At 44.0% G+C, this 12301-nt stretch overlaps 2 protein-coding genes across 2 annotated transcripts in view; both read right to left on the bottom strand.

Moving 5' to 3' along the window:
- LOC143299830 (cannabinoid receptor 2-like) overlaps nt 1-8838 on the bottom strand; it is a 28447-nt gene extending 19609 nt beyond the window's left edge. The window contains exon 1 of the mRNA XM_076613310.1: nt 8693-8838. The gene's annotated coding sequence lies outside the window, so the exon portion shown is untranslated. The remainder of the gene's footprint in view (nt 1-8692) is intronic.
- Nucleotides 1-12301, bottom strand: part of LOC143299738 (tudor and KH domain-containing protein homolog) — a 75179-nt gene that overhangs the window by 47258 nt on the left and 15620 nt on the right. The gene's annotated exons all lie outside the window — the stretch shown is intronic.

Here is a 12301-nt window from a genome sequence, read left to right as displayed (position 1 = left end):
GTGTTCGTGCACGCGCGGGCGTGTAGTGCGAGGACTGTATGCACATGGGTGCACCCATGCGCATGTTTCGACACGCACTTGCATGAATTTACGTTGTGAGCGGGCAAGGAAAGACGTCGTTTTCAGGGCTGGAAATTTCTTCTCTGCTCTCTCCCTCTCACGACCCGACATGCACGCGTCCCGCACACCGTCTTCACTTTCAACCTCAACCCTTTTCTGACATTTCCCCCTGAAAGCAGGGAACATATGACATGGAGATAATCATCGAATCCACCTTCGGCTTCCCCTTTCCTTCCACCTGTGCAAGTCGCTCTCCTACCCCCTTCCCCCCCCCCTCCCCTTCCCCATTCCACTCCCTAGCGCACCCACAACTGTCTCTCGTTTCCCATGTTACCATCACGTGAGACATTCATTCCGGAAGCACGCGGGCTCGGCGTATCTAAAGTAAGACCAGATCAAACAGATAAGGCTCATTCTTTTTTTGGTTTTCCTTTTTTATCAGGTAGGGAACTATTTGTTATGTGTTTTGAAAAACTGTGGCAGTATGTTCCTATTCTCTATGTGCATGTGGTAAATGTTTCTGCCCACGTTATGACATGGTAAAGTTGCTCTTAACAACAACAACAACAATAATAATATTGATACTACCACGACTACTACAACTACTACTAATGGTCCACTATCGTAAGAAACGTGGGTGCACAGGAAAGCACCGTACCTTAAAATGGCATGGAATGTACAAGGCATCGTTGCCCATTATTCAGAACAATCCTCTGGAAAAGCCAGCCTGACATGAACCATCACGGATCGAGCGTAACACAGAAAGCATGTGACAAGCATGTGTGTGTGTGTGTGTGTGTGTAGACACATCCCACAAAAGTGTCGTCGTTGTCATTGGTGCTTGGTATCTTTATCCACACAATGTCGCTGTTACTGCTTGGCAGTATTTTGATGTTCTTTCTTAAATCTTCTTTAATGTAAATTGATATCCCCCCTGATGAACTTACAGTGTGTGTGTGTGTGTGTGTGTGTGTGTGTGTGTGTGTGTGTGTGTGTGTGTGTGTGTGTGTGTGTGTGTGTGTGTGTGTGTGTGTGTGTGTGTGTGTGTGTGTGTGTGTGTGTGTGTGTGTGTGTGTGTGTGTGTGTGTGTGTGTACTGGACTTGGATACGGGCTGAAACACTGTGTTGGGTGAGTGACGAGCCTATGGACGCACAATTAATTAATTTCCAAATGGATCAACAAAGATGTATTGTATGTATAAGCACTGCGGGTGTTCATCTGCACGCAAAACACTGTATGCAAGCACGTTTCACGTACAAACAACGCAACAACGAAAGAGACAGGACAGTGATGAAAATAATCACGTTTTCAAATTACGAACTTGGAGAGAAAAGGTGAGCTTTGGGGGTGATCTGAATTTGGACAAGGAGAGATAAACCCATGATGTTTTTATAGGTTCTGTTCTAATTCCTCCCTTCGGAACGCCAAATCAGCTGGGAGGTCTCCATTCGATAGTAAAGCCTTCCACTATTGTAGCCCTACCAGTAATGAAGCCTGTCACTAATGCATTCCATCGATGATCAAATATGTCGTTCCACTTTGCCCAATTATTCTTAATGACTCTGTGTGTGTGTGTGTGTGTGTGTGTGTGTGTGTGTGTGTGTGTGTGTGTGTGTGTGTGTGTGTGTGTGTGTGTGTTTCTCAAACAAAATGTCCATGGCGAATTGACCAGAATTTTTCTGATCTTCTGTGGACAAAAAAAACACCATCAGAGACCATCCAGAAACACTGGCGAATCTGGTTCTGGGATGACGGCCACTGAGCTGAGTGCATTACTATTATGTAGACGATAAAAAGGGGCGGGTAAGTAGATACACCGCGTGTGTGTGTGTGTGTGTGTGTGTGTGTGTGTGTGTGTGTGTGTGTGTGGGAGACACACACACACACACACACACACACAGCAAGAGCTGTTAAAAAACAAACATGGCTTTGTTTATCCTTTTATCGGCAGATTCGGCAAGAAACATCCTCTCCAAACTTCCCTCCTATTTCCTCTCTTGTCTCTGACGGCTTCCTCTCACCGCCCCTCTCTGTCTGTCTGTCTGTCTGTCTGTCTGTCTCTTTCTCTATCCTCTCTCTCCCTCCTTCCCTCTCCCACATTTAAAACTTTTGTCTGTACCTTCATAAAGCTGTTAAAATAAGAGAAATTGCGCTAACATAATATTTTCTTTAAAAAACCAAAAAAAACAAACAACACACACACAAAAAAAACCCCAACAAACAACAACAATAAAAGACAGTATTAAAGATGCCCTTACATACCTCTTCACACGTGGCGAAGACCTTTGCTGAATAAACCGTTCGTATTCGTATTCTCTCCCACATTTTGGCAAAACACATCATCCCCCAACTTCCCCCCTCTTTCTTCCCCCTCTCTCCGTTTCTCTCTCTGCCCCCCTTACCCCCCCCCCTCTCTCTCTCTCTCTCATGTCAACGGAATGCACGTCCTCCATTCCCAGTATCCCAATGTAATAATAATAGCCACAGCCTGTATGCAAGAAAACATGAATTCATTCATTAATAAAATTTCCATCTCTCTCCATTGTTCACGCTCGTCACGTCAGACATGGCGCATCTCCTTGGTGCATACAGAAGACACCCCCACCAACACAGCCAGAAACAGGTGAAGGTCTAGCGAGGGGTACTCAACCTTAACTGAGGTCACCTGGGATTCTCCACTGTGAAAGTAGGGCAACAGCTTTTCCTCTGTCCATTGCCTCAGAAATAATGTCTCATACATTAACGGGTTCGGCCTGGACTGAAGGCCAACATCTGCACTCACTGGTGGGATAGATCTCTGAAAGCAATAATGTACAGCCAAGCGTTCAGAGTTTTGTTTCAGCAATTATCTTTCTTTTTTTTCTTTTGTTTTTCTTTTTTCTTTTTTTTCCCTTTTTTTCTTTTTCTTTTTTTTACAAATATACCCCATGCTGGTAAGGTGTGGGAACGAAGGCACAGTTTTCAAGTACCAATGGTATGAATAACATTGGTTATTTTCCTCCATCCCTCTCTCTCTCCACACACACACATGTGCGCGCACACACACGCACGCACACACATACACATCCACGCGCGCATACACCCCCCCCCCCCCCGGCGTATGATTACATAACTATTTAAGTTCTACTTTTCTTTATAAAGACATATCACACACACACACACACACACACACACACACTACCGACAAAAACAACATCTATCTATCTATCTATCTATCTATAAACACACCAACATATATAACAGTTGTTTCTTTTTCAATATACAATCTGAAAATAAAACTGGCACACGCACAGGACAGAAGACGCGGTAAAGAAAAGTGAGAAGGAGGTGAAGAAGGGAAGAGGAAGAGGAGAGAGAGACGGGCACAGACGGACAGAATATACAAGACACACACAGAGATACAGACTGTCAGAAACAGAGAGAGCCAAAGCTGGGCACTGCCAGTAATAATAAAACTTTCACAACCCTCGCGAAGATGTTTTCCCCGCCTGTGCATAGTGTTTTACGTTTCACATATGGACGAACCAGGTAATGATTCAATTTGAGGTATGGCAATGACCACCGAGAGTTCTCATTAAAAAAAAAAAAAAAAAAAAAAAAATCCCGTGAAGAGCCGATGCATTCAGCACAAATGGATTTTCCTTTCACTCGATTATCCATCCATCCGAAAATAATTCCTGTAATTATTGATCGCTACTTTTTCATCCGGCAAACGAGACGTTTTATGGTGATCGAAAGCCCTTTAAAGTAATGAAGAATTCAATATGTTGTACGCATAAGGAATGTTCTGAAGATGTGTCTTCTTTTAAACTGAAGAAAAACAAATAGCTATTTTACTCCTATCTATGCCTCTAACCGTCTTTGTTTATCTTTCCGTCTGTTTATCAACCTGTCTAATACCTATTTCTTTCTTGGGTATGTGTTTGTTTTCTAAGTTGTTGTTTTCATTTATACATTTGGAACATTTTTTCTCATTTCATGTCAAGCACTTCAACCATAGTTGCCATCCATTCAAGGATGCAGCAATCCTCTCTCAATTCATGTCTCACACCTCACAGCTGGATGGTGAACAGTGCCTTCCCTCTGTTCATGACTCACGCGTCAGAAGTGGAATGAATACGGCAATTCTTTCTCAGTTCGTGACTCGCATGTCAATAGCGAATGGGGGGAAAAGCGGTTATTTAACAATCTGTGGTTAGCGCGTCCACAGTGGAAGTGAAACATCTAATCTCTCACAATCTATGATCTGCACGTCAGTGTTAAAAAAAAGAAACAGCAATTTTCTGTCTGTCTCTCTGTCTGTCACACACACACACACACACACACACACACACAGAGAGATAATTACGTTAAAGGAAAAACAATGTTATCTTACATGTCAATGATGGAAAATAAAGAGCAAAGCTAACTCAATCCATGACTCACACAGGTCAATGGTGGAAAGGAAAGAGCAATGCTAACTCAATCCATGACTCACACAGGTCAATGGTGGAAAGGAAAGAGCAATGCTGACTCAATCCATGACTCACACAGGTCAATGGTGGAAAGGAAAGAGCAATGCTGACTCAATCCATGACTCACACAGGTCAATGGTGGAAAGGAAAGAGCAATGCTAACTCAGTCCTTTACTCACATGTCAACAGTGGATGGGGAAGAACAGTGCTATGACTCACGTGTCAATGGTGGAAGGGAAAGAGCAATGCTAGCTCAGTCCATGACTGTCATGTCGAGAGCAATGCTAGCTCAGTCCATGACTGTCATGTCGAGAGCAATGCTAGCTCAGTCCATGACTCACATGTCGAGAGCAATGCTAGCTCAATCCATGACTCACATGTCGAGAGCAATGCTAGCTCAGTCCATGACTCACATGTCGAGAGCAATGCTAGCTCAGTCCATGACTCACATGTCGAGAGCAATGCTAGCTCAGTCCATGACTGTCATGTCGAGAGCAATGGTAGCTCAGTCCATGACTCACAAGTCGAGAGCAATGCTAGCTCAATCCATGACTCACATGTCGAGAGCAATGCTAGCTCAATAATAGAAGGGACAGAACAATCCCCACCTCTGTCCATAATTCTCGCTATAATATTAGAAAGGGGAAAGAAAAAGAAAAGCAATTCCCTCTACATCTCTGATGCACACAACAAACAGCCGCAGAGGACTGAGGAACATCATCAGGTTTCTTTGAGGGAGTAGCATCCTCATCTTGGGTGTGCAGGTGACATGCGAAGCAGCAGTGGTGAAGCCCATGCAGGTAATGGGGATACATTGATCTATGCCCACTCCTCCCTCGGCATCCCTTCCACCACCCATTTTTTGCCGTCTATGTCTTTTTTTATTTCTGTCCCTTCGCACTAGACTGAAGTCAGATAACATCTTCAAGTTCTGATGGCATTTAAGTTACCCTTCGCACTAGACTTAAGTCAGATAACGTCTTCAAGTTCTGATGACATTTAAGTTACCCTTCGCACTAGACTTAAGTCAGATAACGTCTTCAAGTTCTGATGACATTTAAGTTACCCTTCGCACTAGACTTAAGTCAGATAACATCTTCAAGTTCTGATGACATTTAAGTTACCCTTCGCACTAGACTTAAGTCAGATAACATCTTCAAGTTCTGATGACATTTAAGTTACCCTTCGCACTAGACTTATGTCAGATAAAATCTTCAAGTTCTGATGACATTTAAGTTACCCTTCGCACTAGACTTATGTCAGATAACATCTTCAAGTTCTGATGACATTTAAGTTACCCTTCGCACTAGACTTAAGTCAGATAACGTCTTCAAGTTCTGATGACATTTAAGTTACCCTTCGCACTAGACTTAAGTCAGATAACATCTTCAAGTTCTGATGACATTTAAGTTACCCTTCGCACTAGACTTATGTCAGATAACATCTTCAAGTTCTGATGACATTTAAGTTACCCTTCGCACTAGACTTAAGTCAGATAACGTCTTCAAGTTCTGATGACATTTAAGTTACCCTTCGCACTAGACTTAAGTCAGATAACATCTTCAAGTTCTGATGACATTTAAGTTACCCTTCGCACTAGACTTATGTCAGATAACATCTTCAAGTTCTGATGACATTTAAGTTACCCTTCGCACTAGACTTAAGTCAGATAACGTCTTCAAGTTCTGATGACATTTAAGTTACCCTTCGCACTAGACTTATGTCAGATAACATCTTCAAGTTCTGATGACATTTAAGTTACCCTTCGCACTAGACTTAAGTCAGATAACGTCTTCAAGTTCTGATGACATTTAAGTTACCCTTCGCACTAGACTTATGTCAGATAACATCTTCAAGTTCTGATGACATTTAAGTTACCCTTCGCACTAGACTTAAGTCAGATAACGTCTTCAAGTTCTGATGACATTTAAGTTACTCTTCGCACTAGACTTAAGTCAGATAACATCTTCAAGTTCTGATGACATTTAAGTTTTCAGTTCTTGTGCTTGGGTGATAAAGCAGCAGATGCAATTCATGTTTTGAAACTACATCGTGATAATCTACTGGACTGTCTTCCCTTTCTCTTATTATTAATTAATCATCTCTCATCTCTACACACTTCGCGCGTGCTCACACACACACACACACACACACACACACACACACACACACACACACACACTGTGCGTGCACGTGGCATTGCCTCCCACTTGTAAATTTTCCAACTTGTCAAGAAATTACTAAGAAGTCGAAAATGTACACAGCCAAACCAAGTGTCAAATGAATGGAAAACAAAACTAGAAAAAAGAAAAGAAAAAGCACACACAAGTCTATGTTTATTTTTGAAAGAACCCCCCACCCCCACCCCCGCAAAAATAACACAAAACCAACCGCACACGCTGCACATTGTTTTTAACAAAACTGGCGCATTTTTGCCACCCTACAGTATGCTTCAAGACAAGTAACAGCAACCATGCCAGATTACAAAGAAAAGTACACGCTGGGTGGTGCCTCCCGTGCTGGTTTTTTTTTTCTTTCCCCTTGACGTTGTGCGTTTTATTCATCATTAGTGTTCAGCGCCGTTAACTGGTTACAAATGACCACACAGCAAAACAAACGGATGACAGTGTTTATGCGAATGCTCGAAAACATGCACACATACAAACACACAAAGGCATACACGCACGCATGAATACACGCGCACGCATACACACACACACACACTGACACACACTTGCATATAAAGAAGGGTGGGGGCAAGTTCTTCAAAGGTGCACAAACTGTCCTGCTGTATGAAACTAGCGGTCAGACGGAGTGGCAGAAAGCTGCAAGCCCAGTTCAGCGACACGACCGTGACTATCAAAGGTCCATGGTCATCTCCTTGCTTCCGGGACTCTTCACAAAGCCAATACGACGATCAAAAGGGGGGCGGGGGGGGGGGGAAGAGAGAGAGAGGGGAGGAGACAAAGAGAGAGAGATTCAGATTCAGATGTTTATTCAGATAAAGCCTTGGCCCCATACTGAAGGGGCTAATACAAAGGAACATAATACATAACTTTCATTAACAAAGGTAACAGTTAACAGACATAAGGTCTTCAAACGAATATTAACAGACTGCAGAGAGAGAGAGGGAGGAAGAGAGTAAGAGAGGGGGAGAGAGAGAAAGAGGGGGAGACAAAGAGAGAGAGAGAGAGAGACAAAGAGAGAGGAGGGAGGGAGACAAAGATAGACAAAGAGAGAGAGGGGAGGGAGGGAGACAAAGACAAAGAGAGAGACAGAGGAAGAGAGAGACAGAGGGAGACAAAGAGAGAGAGAGGAGAGGAGGGAGGGAGACAAAGACAAAGAGAGAGACAGAGGAAGAGAGAGACAGAGGGAGACAAAGAGAGAGAGAGGAGGGAGACAAAAAGAGACAGAAAGAGAGAGAGGGAGACAAAGACAGAGAGAGAGAGAGAGGGAGACAAAGAGAGACAGAGACAGAGAGAGAGAGAGCGGGAGACAGAGACAAAGAGAGAGAGGGAGACAAAGAGAGAGAGCGGGAGACACAGAGAGAGGGGGGGAGAGACAGCGGGAGACAGAGAGAGAGAGGGAGACAATGAGACAGACAAAGAGAGGGAGACAAAAAGAGAGAGAGAGTGGGAGACAAAAAGAGAGGGAGACAAAGAGAGAGAGAGAGAGGAAAAGAGACAGTGAGGAAGAGAGAGAGGAGAGGTAGGTAGAGGGAGACAACGAAAGAATTTCAGATTTTTTCTTTCCGAAAGCACATTGTCGCACGTCTAGAGGCTTTGGGGGTCAATAGCAGACCCAAAAAACATGCACGAAGTCATTCAGCATCCCCCCACCTGTCCACTTTCCCTCCACATCTCACTTCCCTCCATCCCTCTATATGTCCAAAAAAAAACAACAACAAAAAAACCAACAACAACAAAACAACAACAAAAAACCCAACAACAAACAACCAAAACAGCGATCATTAACAAAACGATTACTCAAACAACCTCACGGTCTTCGCCCAAAACGATTCCGGGTTCTTCAAAATTAATGAAATCCGTTGTTTTGGCTTAGCTAGAACAAACAAAAAACAAACATTTTCAGCTCCATTTATTCGATTAACACACACACACACACACACACACACACGAGAAGAAAAAAAGAGAAGAAAATCCTCAAAGGAAATCACAGTAAGTGCTGGCAGTGAACAATCCCAGGCTATTCAGCCGCAAACGGTTCAGAGAAGGGTGTGTCACTGCGGGCGGCTGGTTCGTCACCAAAACCCCCGACACCACTGACACCACACCACGTCCCAGCAATGCACGGGGATGAAGAGCGAAATCACACACACTCTCTCACAGCCATCACTTCACACCACGGCAGCACAACAATCCACGGGGCGCTTTCCTCCCCAACCACCACCCACCAGGGCAGATGCTTCCGATGTGTGGGTGTGAGGCGGCGGGTTGGAGCACACACCTAGCTAAAACACGGGCAATCACACCACGTAACGCTGCTTCTCGGTCACTGCTCGTCATGCTTGGGGAGGGGGGGGGGGACGTGGTGGTGGCGGCGCCTTAGGTGAGGCATGTACAAGTACAGTAAGCACGTGCAGCGCGCGTCCTCTTTTGTTCCGACGGTATTCGGTCCGGTTTAGTCAGGCGTGCAGTCGACCCATCGGCCCCGTCCCATCCTGCTCCACTGGTGTCTCATTCATATAAAACCAACAAAATTACCCCCCCCCCCCCCCCCCCCATATGACATCTCCCTCATCGAACACGTACGTGCTTCTTTTCAGCTTGACTCATTGGTTCGCCTCCTTTCAAAAAAACCCATTTTCAATTGGACCTTTTGACATCGTAATGCACATCAACAGAAGACGAACGCTAAACGACAGTGAGCGCCATATGGAAGCAAGATGTCTCAATAAAAACAAAGCTGGCATCATACAGTCTTGATATGTTTCTTTGGATTTCCAGCATACGGGATGGGTTGCTGAGAGAAAAGTCTATCCTGGCAAAATTTATTAATACAGATTCATTCTCGAGAACACTGCCAACAAAAACTGAAATAACTCTTGAAAGGTACCGATGAAAAGGTCTATAAAATACGCCTTTCAAAAATCAAAGTTTCGAAGAAGCTGCTCCAAATACGATACATGATTACTGCACAGTACCTCCGGGCTAGGCCTGTATTAGCACACAGTTACTGAAGTATCAGTCCTGAACTTCTTTCATTCACTCAGATCTCACACTTCGTGTTTTCATTCAACTGGCGCGCGCGTTTGCGCGTCTGGAGAGAAAGGGACAGAGACACGGAGAGAGACAGAGGTGATTTGTATGTGGAAAAATAAGAAAATGTCAAAAAACAAAATATCTAAGATTTAATACATTCGGCTTCCATTAATTGTTTCTTGTTATACATTTCCGCTCGTGATATTTATGGAATTTTTCTTTATTTTGTTGTGTGTCCATAGCAAGGAGACAGTCCATAGCAGGTTTCGTGTGACTGTCAGAATACGTTCCTGGTCCGTTCAGGTTTGACAAGAGAGAGAGAGAGAGAGAGAGAGAGAGAGAGAGAGAGAGAGAGAGAGAGAGAGAGAGAGAGAGATCGTAATCTAAACATAGTAATGAATAAATGAATTGATGAAAAGCGATTCTTTTGCAACGTGTTGTATCTTTTATGAGAACTTAAAAAAATAATAATAATAAAATTGAGATGATGAAAGGAAAATGAAACATTCTAAGACAACCCATTCGCAAGTGTTACAAAATGTCACTGTTATGGATTATTGACATAGCTGTCACCTCGATCAATATAACCATGTCATGTCTTCTCTCTCTCTCTCTCTCCCTCGCATGTGTGTGTGAGCACGTGTGTGTCATGTTTCAAATAATGTATCTGGTATCTGTGATGAAGAATGTTTTACACAGAACTGGTTAATCATAAATTCATTTCTTCATGCTCGTTTAAAACTGAGATTGCTGTGTAATGTTTTACTTGCATCGCAATTGCCGTTCTTTGAAGTGATGAAACACCAGTGCTATTGCAGAACGTGTTTATTTTAGAAATGGCGCGTGCCTCCGCCTCTGCATAGACCTGCGGGTCATCTTTCTGTTCGTCCTGTGGTTCCCAAACATCGATACAAATGATTGATGTATTTACCCCCGAGAGAAAAGACGACATCCGCACGGTCGTCTGAATCGTTTCAACGAGACAAAAAAACGAGCCTATCATCTCTTTATCGATTTCATGAAAACACAACGAAATTCGTTTCGTGGACGCTGTTTAAAGACGGGTCATAATCAAACTCCCAATTCAGTGCCAACTGCTCTGTGGTCATCCTTTCACCAGTCCTTCACGAGTTGTAATTGTGACGCTGACGTAAGGTGGTCATGACAGCTCCCCTCCTCCCTCTCCTTGTTCCTCTCCCCTATTCCTGCCCCTCCGCCCTAACATGCAACACACACACACTCACAAGCACGCACGTACGCACACTCACACACACGAACCGGCGCACGTACGCAAGTACACATGCACACACACACACATATACATACATACATACACACACACATGCACACACATACACACACGCGCGCTCTCTCTCTCTCGCGCACACACACACACACACACACAGAGTGAGCCATACCTGAGTTTCGTTTCATTAGTGAAGCTATGTGGCAATGTGTGATGCTATACTGCACACACGCGCGCGCGCGCACACACACACACACACATCCGCAGTGTGAACCACACATGAGTTTTGTCTCACTGGTGAAGCAATGTGGAAATGTTTGATGCCATACCCCCATCCCCCATCCTCTACAACCCCCACCCCTCCCCACACACAGATGTGCCGCGCGCACACACACACACACACACACACAGAAAGCAAACTCTATACCCCCCCAACCCCCGCCCTCCCACGTACCCCACCGCAACCTCACCCCCTCCTCATTTCCACACAGAGGGGACGTCAGTGTACTAGGCCCACGGCTGGTTTCAGTTAACTGGTTCTCCGGTGCAGCAACAGAGAGCCGTCAACAAACACACAGACTCCTAATTGCCGCACTGACCCGGGCAGCAGAATCCTAGGGTTTGTTGTCTGCAGTCCTTGTCCCCACTGACACCTCGGCGTTAATCTCTGTCAGGCTTCCGCACTACTGACGTGAACAGGTTTCCAAACTCATTAAAAAAGAAAAAAAGAAAAAAAAAAGATGTGTACATGGGAATTATTTTCTTCGTGCTTTGAAGAAAAAAGGTTGATGATTCATGAAATCATGACAGTGATTCTTTTTTTTTCTTTTTTTCTTTTTTCGGGGGGTATTTTTCGTCAGACATAATGTGCGTGCGTAACTGAGTGCGTGATAGCGTGCGCGCGTTCGTGCGTGTGTGTGTGTCAGTGTGTGTGTGTGTGTTCTTTTTTCTTTTTTTTTTTCTTTTTTGTTTGTTTGTTTGTTTGTAAAGAAACAAATACAATTTTAAAACATTACATTCGAATCTTTGTTGAGAACACAAAATCATAGCCTGCCTTGCCTTTACCAACAGCACCTACCCTCAAGTCTTCAGGACTTACCCCTGATGTATTCTGAGACTTAAGTCTGTACTAAGAAAAAAAAAACTGATAAGAAATGGTTTTCTGAACAAGAAAAAAAAAGGGCCAAGGAAACCTGCATAAATATGATCAACATTCTAGAAACAAAACCAACCATGTGGACGAAATACATGAATATAACTGACCAACAAAAAGGATAAAGAGAAACAGAGGGGCAGGGGGAGGGGGAGGGGTATGTGT

The sequence above is a fragment of the Babylonia areolata genome, chromosome 25 (genome assembly GCF_041734735.1).
Source record: "Babylonia areolata isolate BAREFJ2019XMU chromosome 25, ASM4173473v1, whole genome shotgun sequence".
Lineage (NCBI taxonomy): Eukaryota > Metazoa > Mollusca > Gastropoda > Neogastropoda > Buccinidae > Babylonia > Babylonia areolata.
Note: the sequence above shows the minus strand (reverse complement) of the source record. Positions and strands in the feature narration are given on the sequence as shown.